The following is a 10,261-nucleotide window of genomic DNA, read 5'->3' as shown; positions in this document are numbered from 1 at the left end:
TTTTACCTCCAGGTAAGTTTACCAAATCCTAACTCATCTTCTGCACAGACTGGCCATAGAAATAAATTACACGAGTTACTATAACAGAGCCCTTTGTGTTGTGCCACCATCCCCCCTCTATAGCTTAGGCTTGCCTCCCATTTGCCTTGGACTTCAAAGTGGCTTGTACATATTTTATAAATGACTTGCAATTGTACTCCCAACAAAAATTCAGTTATTTAATAGCTTGATGTACAAGGTTCTGTTAATAAATAGTGTGGCTGCCAAAGAAAACTGGTGATGCTATTTAAAAATGGAAATAAGATGAAAATATTTCTAATAACATTGCTGTTTTTACAAGCCTACATTTAACATTCTATCATGTCCATACAACAGATAAAGTGACTCATAGCACAGGCATACATTTCCTGACTGATAATTCTTGTCATCTACCTCTACTACAAATGCCAGTGTTCAATGTGTCACTGTGATGCAATCTGATATATTAAAATGCCAAGCATAAGAACAACCTATCAAAGCAAAAATGTAGGCTCTAAGGATCCAAAATATAAAATAGATCAGGTTCAAAAATATCCTCAGCCAGAGTGAGAACTATTCCTGCAATTTTGTGATCTGCTTCAACACTTGTGTGTATAAATCAGATTTGAGAGAGCAGCACAAGAGAGATTGGCCACTGCATTGATCAGTGACCTTCTGAAGGAAGAGTTTTTGGCTAGTTTTCCTAGCTTTGATGTTCACTAACTTTGTTCTGGTTTGAATTTCAGCTTTGTAAAAGGCTTTCAAAATTAGTACTAAGGTGCTGTTTGTGGTTGCTTCCGTTACAAGGCAGATGCTTTCCAAACACTTAAGAAATTTGTCAAACCAGTGATAAAAAATGGAAACAGGAAAAACCCAAACAACTAAGGAGATCTAAATAATGCAAGTAACAGACCAAGAAAGGTCTTTAAGAGAATTGGGGCTTGCTGGTGAGATGTGTAAGGGCAATACAGGGCAATATTTGAGGACTCTTCACTGAAGGTGTTGGTATAAGCTTTGCTTGATGCTTGGTCAAACACATTGATATTTTGTCTCTGTACTGACTCAAAAGGAGACAGGGGAAATTTCATCTGTATTGTCTCCTGCTTTCTTTCCTGACAGATGAACAAACTGAATTGGTGTCTGATGCTCTTGTCCAGAACAGGACACTGCAATCTGAAGTGATGGTGAATATGCAAGAAGTCAGTGAAGAAAAGCACACTGGGAGGAAGGGGAAGGCTGGATGTCATTATGTACACAGAATCATAAAATGGTTTGGGTTGGAAAGGACCTTAAAGATTATCTAGTTCCAACCGCCCTGCCACAGGCAGGAACATCTAGGACTTCAACACAAATGGATTGGATCGTTCATGGCAAATCATTGTCTAGTGGTGAGAACACAGGGCTCACTTTGCAAATGCAAGGTATCTCTGTAATTCTAACAGGCAGGATGTGTCCTGTAATTATGTCTCTGCACGGCTCTATTAATTTACACTCCTGCTTTACCTTGGTTGTCTTTGAACAGATCCATGTTATGATGCAAATTTACCAGTGGTACTACAGAACAAAGGCCAACTTTTAGGTGAGTGTTTGTAGTGTAGTTTTTGTCATACCAGTTCAAATAGCAAGTCAGGGGAAAAGAAGAAATTATGCATTCAAACCATTCATTTAACATGTTACTTCAGACAGACCTGGATTCATTAATAAAATACAAACTTGCTGAAGTGTAAATCTTTGCAGTTTTTCTGTGTGCAAACTTAGGTTCCATTTACTTGTATGAAAGGTTTGTCTCTGTACACCTCTTCTCAAACAGCTTCCCATTGAGTAAAATCTCCAGAGTGTAGGCATGGTTCTAATATGAACCTGCTATTGCAAATGACATCTGTATTTTGTATCTAAAAAATTGCCTGAAGTTCAACTGTAGAGAACACATATCTGTTTCCAAATGAAATAAATGTGATGTTAGTCTTACTGTGTTCAGCAGCTTTGTGTCTTAGCAGTAGTGAAGAAATGGTATCTTTGCTCGTTGTATTTCATTAGATTGCTAAATGAAGTACTAGAAAAATAAAATATTTTGCCTTAAAATATAGTTTCCTTTATAAAGATTCTGATGAACTTCTGTCCTTGTAGTGGCAAAGAGCATTATCTGCAGATCAGCATGATTCCTCTCATTTGCCCTGTTGACATGTGAGTGCTCTAATTTCATAGGCATGCACGCTATAGAGAAGAGGCAGCAAGTTTTCCAACTCTACCAACTTCATCCACTCTGTCTTTACGTGGTGGAAAGTACAAAGCATGGGGCAGGCTTCAGGAACATTGAAAGATGACCCTACATCTCTGAGGGTGCCATAGTTATGCTGCAGTTGGGGTTAAGAGGGTAAGAAAAGCCTTGGATGAGAGCTGTGGCTCACCTGATCCTGTGTTCTGTCTCCAGCAGCGCTGGCAGGCATTGGGCTGTGTGGAGACACCACCACTGAGCAGCCACTTCCACAGTTCCCTCTGTAGAAGTGGGCAGCTGGAGTCCATCTTAGAAGTCTTCCAAACTAAATAGATTTTATGATTCTGTATTCTTCCTTCCCCAGCACAGACTGCTGGTGCTCTGTCTGTGGACATGTAGCCACTAATTTATCTAATTCTGGTTCAGACAAGTTGATACAATTTGCCCATATCTTCTTCTGTGGCAACAACTTTCAGGAATGCATTATCTGTTGTGAAAAGCATCTTGAACTGTTCCAAGCCATCTCCTATTACTTTGAGTTAATGCCTCATAGTTCTACTCTGCTTTGGGGCACCGTTTAGTGTGCATGGTAGTGGTGTTAGGTTGATGGTTGGACTTGATCTTACAGGTCTTTTGCAACTGTAACGGTTCTGTTTCTATGATACAGGGATTTGCTGAGTTTCATATTTACCTTCACAGCAGGAACAAAAAAGAAAACTTAACCCTGGAGTTCTGGAGAACTTGGTTCCCCGGGTAGGCATCTGCAATTTTTTCGGTGTGCAGAAGCCCTTTAAGTATCTTTCTAGACATTTCTCCCTCTGCTGTAGTTGGTACAACAGAAATAAGCTCCTGCTGTCAGAAATAGAAGGCAGCCATGAAAACGCTCGGGTTCCTGTCGGATCCGGCGCAGCGGTGCGGCCGGTGGCAGCTCGTGTCCAAAGTGCCACTTGGCGTTGGCTGCATTCCTGCAGAGGAGGGCGGCCAGTGGCTGTAGAGCCGCTGCCTTGGAGTGACCTTCCCCAGAGCGCCTGTGCGGGTCTGAGCCCTGCTGTCCAGGAGCTAAGGCAGCGCTCACCCGTTCCCCTGCCCGCACCACTCGTAGTTGTTTGTTTTCGTGTTGCTATTATCTCCAGCGTCTTCCCGCCCCCTGCCCATCCCCGTACAACCTCCGGCAGCCGCGGCTCCTACCGCGGGGATGTGGGAAGGGGCGTTCTCCTTGTGCTGCCTTCCCTCCTCGGCTGCCCCCCTCGCAGAGCCAATTAAACGCTTTTCCGTAGGAAACCGAACAGGGGCGAAAGCCACGAACGCCTTAAACTTTTCCGTGATTATTTTGGACGTGAACAGGCCGAGAGATGCCATCCCCGTTCTCACCATCCCTGGCGGCAGAGGCCCGGATTGCTGACCCTCCCCGTACCCGCGCGGACCCGGTCCCCGCCGCCACCACCCCCTGGTCACTCGCTATCCCTCTCTCCCGGGCTCACCAGCGCCCCCGCAGAGGCGCCGTGGTTGCCCCAGCAGCACACCCACCCAAGCCCCCCAAACAAAGCGTGGCCTGCTCTAAGCTCCCCTTCAGAAAAGTTCGCTTTATTTACAAGGGAGGTGCTGGGGGTTCCCCCCTCTTTCTGCACACACACACTTATAAAATCAGCCAACTCCCCTGACGAAAACGTAAAGGGGCGGCCGTGAAATAAATAAACCTCTTCCCCCTCGCTGAGGCGGAAAGGCTTGGCGGCCAGCAGACTTCTTCGCCCACCTCCCTGTCCGCAAAAGCAGCCGAGGGAAGCCCCAGCAGCGTGTCCGTTCGCGAGGGCTCAGGCGAAACTGCTGCAGAACTCGTCGAAGTCCCTCTCCATGAAGAGCTCGCTCTCGATCACATCGTCCTCGGAGGGGAAGTACTGCTGGCTCTCCTCCTGTGGAGGGGCCGCGGCCGCGCCGGTACCGCTCGGAGCGGGCGGGGAGCAGGCGACGGGACCGGCCTCCCCGGCGCACTCCATCAGCGCCCCGCGGGCGTTCTCCAGCACCCCTAGATATGAGTCCATGTCCAGCGGATCCATCTCGCAGTCCGACCCACCGCTTTCGGTGCCCACCGAGTCCGAGCGCAGGTGCATAAGCTGGTATTTCTCCCGCATCAGGAACTGGTTAGTGTTGCGGGGCGCCCGCATGCCCGGAGCTCGCCGGCCCAGGACGTTCACTGGCCGCAGGGACAGCAGCACCCGCGGCCATGCAGGCCGGTAGCACCGGCGGAAGGCGCGGCAGTGCTGCTGCTGAGAGTGCTGATAGTGGCTGTGTGTGCGGCTGCCTAGCAGCTTCCGCGACACGCCGGGTACTCCCCCGCGCCGCCCGGGGTGCCAGCGCGACCGGCTGCCGCCCCGACGGGGATCGCCACCCTTTAGCGGCGGCGGCGAAGCACCTCCCGGCACCCCTTCGTCATGGGCGTGCTCCCAGGGGGGTCGCCGCGCTCCGCCGCACACCATCAGGTCCGCTCGTCGCAGCATCGCGGCCCGTCGATCTTCACATGCTCCTCGCCGCCGGGAGAGCTGCCGGGACCACCCCGTCGAGCAAGTCCAGCGCCGTTGCCTGCCCGGCGCGCCTTTAACCCCGGGCTGAGCTGTCGGTTCCCAGGAGCCCTGCGGCGTCCCCGCTCGCGGGGTGGCACGGGGCGTCTCTACCTTTTCACGATCCGTTCTGTTTTTTTCTTGAGCAGAGCCCGTTTACAGCGCATAGCCTGGCTGAAGGGCTGCGAGCTAGGGGACAGCTTGACTGACTTCCAGCCGCCGCCTCGGAGAGATGGTCTCGCCCACTTCCCCAGCCGGCCGCTACCGGGCTATCAGCGGTCCGCCACGGGAGGGCAGGCTGGGGCAAGGCCCAGAGAGGGCGCGAGCGACGGGAGGGTGCGGGGAAGCCGCTGACCTGCAGGCTCTGCACACTAACGCCCCCACCCGCCGCCCAGCACCGACTGGCGGCGCGCACCCACACGCCCCAAATATATATTGTTCTCGGCGCAGTCCAACTGCCGCCGCGCCCCGGGGGAGAGCAGGGAGGATACGCAGGCGTTAGTGGATGAGCAGGCCTGTCCCCACCAAACTTTGCTCTCTAACCGGTGAACCCGGGCGCTCTTCGCCACGACGAGCAGCAACGGGCCGCTCTCTCACGTTTCCCCGATTAATTCCGGTATCTGCTCCGCCCTCCGTCCGGCTCGGCTTGGTTTGGCCCAGCGCTCCGAGTGCGTTATTTTGTTCATCCCCTATTCACGAATACCGTTTGCGCTCTGTTCTGTGCGCAAGCGCATTTGATCTTCTGTTTGCAGTAGCAATACGAGAACTGGTTAGGTCGCCCGTGAGGCACGGAGGGGTGCTGGAGTTGGGCGGGAGTAAGGGTACCAGGGAGAGCTGATGCTCAGTGAGGGTGCTGGGGAGTAAAGGGGGGCCCGACCCAGCAGCATCGAGCGCCTGGTGCCGCCAACAGCGGTCCGGGGCCCCGAGGGCAAGCGCTGGAAAACCACAGCACGCTGTAGCAGCAGCTCCTCCCTTTACCCAGAACTCCTGACCGGGTCCGGCGCCGCCCGGGAAAGCTGCGGTCTTCCCAGTCATTGCCCAAAAAATGGTGCCCGTGCCTGAGCGAGGGGTGGCCGCGCCTTCCCTCCCCAAGGGACGAGGAGAGGAGACATCTGCCGCGTCGGCGAGAACGGGCCCGGGAAGCCGCTTCACGCCGCAGGGGCGGAGAAAGGCACACCACCCGTTGGGGCTTCTCTCCGTTTGTCCAGCCCCGGGGACGGGAGAGTTCATCGCAGAACCCGCAGCGATAACCGGCACAATCCCCACGGAGAGGCGGCGAGGCCTGGTCCCACCTCGCAGCACCGCCGCCATGGAGGCACGGGCCCGGTGGAGACGCGGGCACAGCCTGTACCGTAGAGGGGATTCGGGGAGTGCGGGGTTTTGAGCTGGCATTGAGCGAAACGGAGAGAGGGAGGAGCGGCCCCTTTTCAGGCTTCTTGGGGTTTTTTGTTCCTTCCCTTCAAGCTTTCCATGTGAATCAGTGCTTTTGAAACAGTATTTCGTGAAAAATGAGAGAGAAATTCTTATAGTTTGGGGACTGTCCCAGTTATTCCTGCTTGCCTGTGATCCCTCTGCTGCAATTTCCTCTGGTTTTCAACAGTAAAAAAAAAAAATAGGTCTGTATGTTAAGTACGGCACTTGTAAATCTGAGAGTGACTTCCCTCTTCAGCCCTATGGTCAAACGAACTCTGTGTTGTGCCACAAATGGTATCAGATAAAGGTTATGCATAAATAAGAGCAGTAGGCTCTCATGTAGATAACTGTATTATTACTTACTAGTGAAGGGCAAAGAAATAAAAAATACACACATGGAAGATGCAGGTTAAAACCTGGATGTGTGGTAACTGCAGAGTCAGTATTACCAGCAACAAATGGCCAGCATTTGTATTCCATTGCCTAAAAGTACATATTTTTAAGCAGTATTTGCTTTAAAATCCGCTCAGAAATTACACAGCATTTCACTTGAAAGTCAGCTGTCTTATCACCTATATGTTTTGCAAAGTAAAGTCCAGAGCTTAAGGAGTTGGTGCTGAACCAAGCACAAGTTACAGTTGTCTAAAAATCCCTCAACTTCTATAATCAGAAGGAATGTGAAAGCAGGGGGAGGATGCAGTGCTTTCAGGTTTGATAAAGTCTATGTTTAAAAATAAACAGGTAACGAAGCAGTCTGGACCTGTGTGGAATTTTTTTTCAAGCAAGCTTATGTTAAGTACTTGGAGAAAAAAATTCAAACTAAATTAACAGAAGCTACTGTTAAACCCAAGGCTTCCTGAAAGCAGTATCTATCAGTCCGCATAGCAAAGAAAGCTTTCTGGGCAGAGAGAAGGCCCATTGTGGTAAAATGCATAAGATCTCTTAAATTAGGTATTAATTTTCAGTATTTTTTTTCCTTTCATACCTACCTGCCTTTGATCTTGAGTCACAGCTACTAATTCTCTTAAAACAAACAAACAAACCCAAGCAAACTCCAAAGCATGAAAAAATAAAGTGCTCAGTTGAAGGAATGCTGCATCAGATGGTAGCATCCAAGTTCTCCTCCTTTCAGTATTGAATTGTCCTGGACTTTTTAATAACTTTTAGGTGCATTAGAAACCAGAATGGGTTAAACAGATTTCTGCTACTTACAGCTTCCCTCCAGGGTACAGGACATGCTGGATCCACACCAAGAGGAATCTGTGTTGTGTTAATACTGGAGACTCTTCTGGCAAGCACATGAACTGAGTCTTTCCCTGTCATGTTGGTCAGACCTGCTTAATCTGGCTGCAGCTCACATTTGCTGTATTGTTTCTCCGGGTTGGTGCAGATTGAGTTCCCCTCTGAGCTACTTTACAGCAATGTACCAAATTCTGTGTAGAAAAGTCTTGTGCTTTTTTGTGCAAGTGAGAATTGTTTGATGTGACACTGCATCTAGATGTGTCCCTCATTTGCAGTCTGTACAGATCAGGAAGTTGTACCTAGTCCTGGAAATTAAAATTAAAACCCCCTAGCTTTTACTGATCACCAACATTTGTGTGAGTTTAGAAGTTTTAGAGCAATAAAGATCGTTAGATGGAGGTAGCTGGACAGTTGGGGCCTTTATTGTTCGGAGCTTCATTCCCTAGAACCAGTTTGGGTTGGGAGTTCAGGTGGGCAGATGTGCAGTTAGGGAGTACCTCTGTGCATCACATCTCTGGACTCCTCTCCATGTTTTGCTGTCAGGAGCCTCTCCATTGCTGTTGTGGGTCTAAGGAAATGTTTTGTAGTCTCACAATGCCACAGTTGCCAGCCACTAACAACATTTTTCCAAATTCTTAGGTTTCCTCTGACATGTGGGAACTTACAAGTTTATGTTCTATCTGGAGGAGGTGACTACTGGTATAGAGTCCCAAGAAGTTAAGACCTGTTTAAGAGTATTCCTCTAACGGCAGCGAGGCCAACCGTCGAGATGCGTTTGGTAGTCTCGTATCCAGCTATTAAGTCCGCCACAGCTCCCGCCTGGGATTTCGCGCTTAGCCACGCTGCTGAAATGCAACGTTCAAATTTATTTCGGCCTTAGGAGTGTAGTTTGGTTTTTTTTTTTACTCTTTTTCCTGTGTGCCAGGGGACATCTCGTTGCGGCAGAAGAACGTTTTCACGTTCCACGTTTCCAGCCCAAAACCACGGTAGCAGGCCGAGGCTGTTCGTCTCCGCACGGAGGTCTCCCGCAGCCGCTCCCCCTTCACAACCACAGCTTTGTGTGGGGACTTTTCCGAGAGGCATTTTAATTTCGGAAAGAAACGTAAACCAGTGAAACCACGGCAGAATTACTCGTCCCAGGTAAAGGCCGCGGCCCGCCACGGCGCGGTCAGGCGCAGACACGGCGCTGCCCCGCCCGGCTCCTTCCGCGGGAGGCCGCTCCAGCCTGTTCTGACCAATGAGGAGGCGCGGCGTGAGGCGCGGCGCGTGCGGGCGGGAAGGGTTTCCCGGCCTGCCCAGCGCTGCCGTGACCGGGCGGGCCGGGGTGGCGGCGTGCCCAATTGGAGGCTGCCTTATTGCGTCCTGAGTGTGGTGCGCGCCGGTTGGCCGCGGCTGCCGGGTGTGCTTCCTGTCATGCTTTCCCGGGCGCGGTTGCATCATTGCCGAGCGGGCGGTGCTGAGGTGAGCGGCAGCAGGATGTGGCTCGGTCCTAGGGTCCGCTCTCCCCAGTGCCCCGCATTTTCCTTTCGTCCTCCGCTAGCCAAGGGCCTATGTCAGGGAGGCGGGGGTTGGCTCAGAGGCCTCAGGGAGGGGCAGCGCTAGGGCCCTATGCGTCTTGGGGGATTTTCGAGGCGCTTGGTGAGGGTGCTGGGGCCAAGCGGCACCTTTTGGGCTGTCACAGAAAATCGATGGCCAGTGCATTGTGTGCCGGCTCCGGTAGATGCCTGCCCCGTGGCATTCAGCGGCGGGTTGTCTGAGGCGGATCGCGGCCAAGCCGTCGCTTCTGCTGTCAGCGCCGGGAGCTCTGGATTGGCCGGGATGGTTACTCCACTGCTGGGTTTTGGCGTTCTGAGCGCCTTTTCAGGCGTTAGCGATACTGTGTGTTGTGTGCATAATGTTATGTTTGTGTGTCAGATACGTTACTTCCCTGGAAGCCAGCAGATTCTGTGCTTTTATTGAAGAGGAGTGTTTATTCAAAATAGATACGTAATAGTGCTAACCACTTTCTTTACTGTAGAGTTTAATATCTGTCAAGGTTAATTAGTTGAACGAATAGCTGAGGATGCCTTGCGTTCCACATTATCATGCTTTCAATAAACGTGAACATTTTGAGGAAAGCACACTTGATTACTGCAGTTGGGAGGGATTTGATGTAGCTTCAGTAAACGTTGGCTTCCCACCCCCAGGGAGCCTTCTGGAAAGTGAGTGAACCATATTTCTGTCATTTTGGTGGCATATTTTGGAAGTGACTGTCAGGTAATAATAGAATTTAGTTGGCACAGAACTGCAGTGTTTACTGGCTTAGCTGACAGTAATTTCTGATTTCTTAAAATACATTATTTAGAACTATTTCCAGATACCCTAGATTTTTCTCTTGCTCAATGACAACTTTTTGCTTTTAAGCAAGGTAGTACGGCAACAACAGGAAAAATGCTGAAAACCTTGTAAGATACAGATTCAAACTGATTCCTTGCATGAGATGAAATATATTTGTGTCTAAACATGGTAATAATTTACCCATCTGCTGTTTTAGCAAGCTTTCAATTGAAAAATAAAGGCCTTCCTGAGGGCGGGGTTATCTGTAGTCCATCTTGAGTGATATGTTGAGATGAATTAACCTCAATGCTCTTTCCTCAAGTGTCAGGTTCAACTTGAGCAAAGTTCATTTAACCGTTTAGAAATTAGAAACTCTCACTTTGTAGTTTTCCAGTTTATTTTCTTGAGCTGCTCTCTTTGAGGCATGTTTGTCAGTAAGAAAATACTGTGACTCCTCAGCTTTCGTTTCACATCAAACAGAACAGTGGAATAATCAGCCCAT

General features: G+C 50.0%; 1 protein-coding gene across 2 annotated transcripts in view; it reads left to right on the top strand.

Annotated features, from left to right (window-relative positions):
* Nucleotides 1-8,817: 8,817 nt before the first annotated feature.
* IARS1 (isoleucyl-tRNA synthetase 1) overlaps nt 8,818-10,261 on the top strand; it is a 105,110-nt gene continuing 103,666 nt past the window's right edge. For both annotated transcript variants that reach the window (XM_064156378.1, XM_064156377.1), the window contains exon 1: nt 8,818-8,904. The gene's annotated coding sequence lies outside the window, so the exon portion shown is untranslated. The remainder of the gene's footprint in view (nt 8,905-10,261) is intronic.

The sequence above is a fragment of the Pogoniulus pusillus genome, chromosome 16, assembly GCF_015220805.1.
Source record: "Pogoniulus pusillus isolate bPogPus1 chromosome 16, bPogPus1.pri, whole genome shotgun sequence".
Classification (NCBI taxonomy): Eukaryota; Metazoa; Chordata; class Aves; order Piciformes; family Lybiidae; genus Pogoniulus; species Pogoniulus pusillus.
Note: the sequence above shows the minus strand (reverse complement) of the source record. Positions and strands in the feature narration are given on the sequence as shown.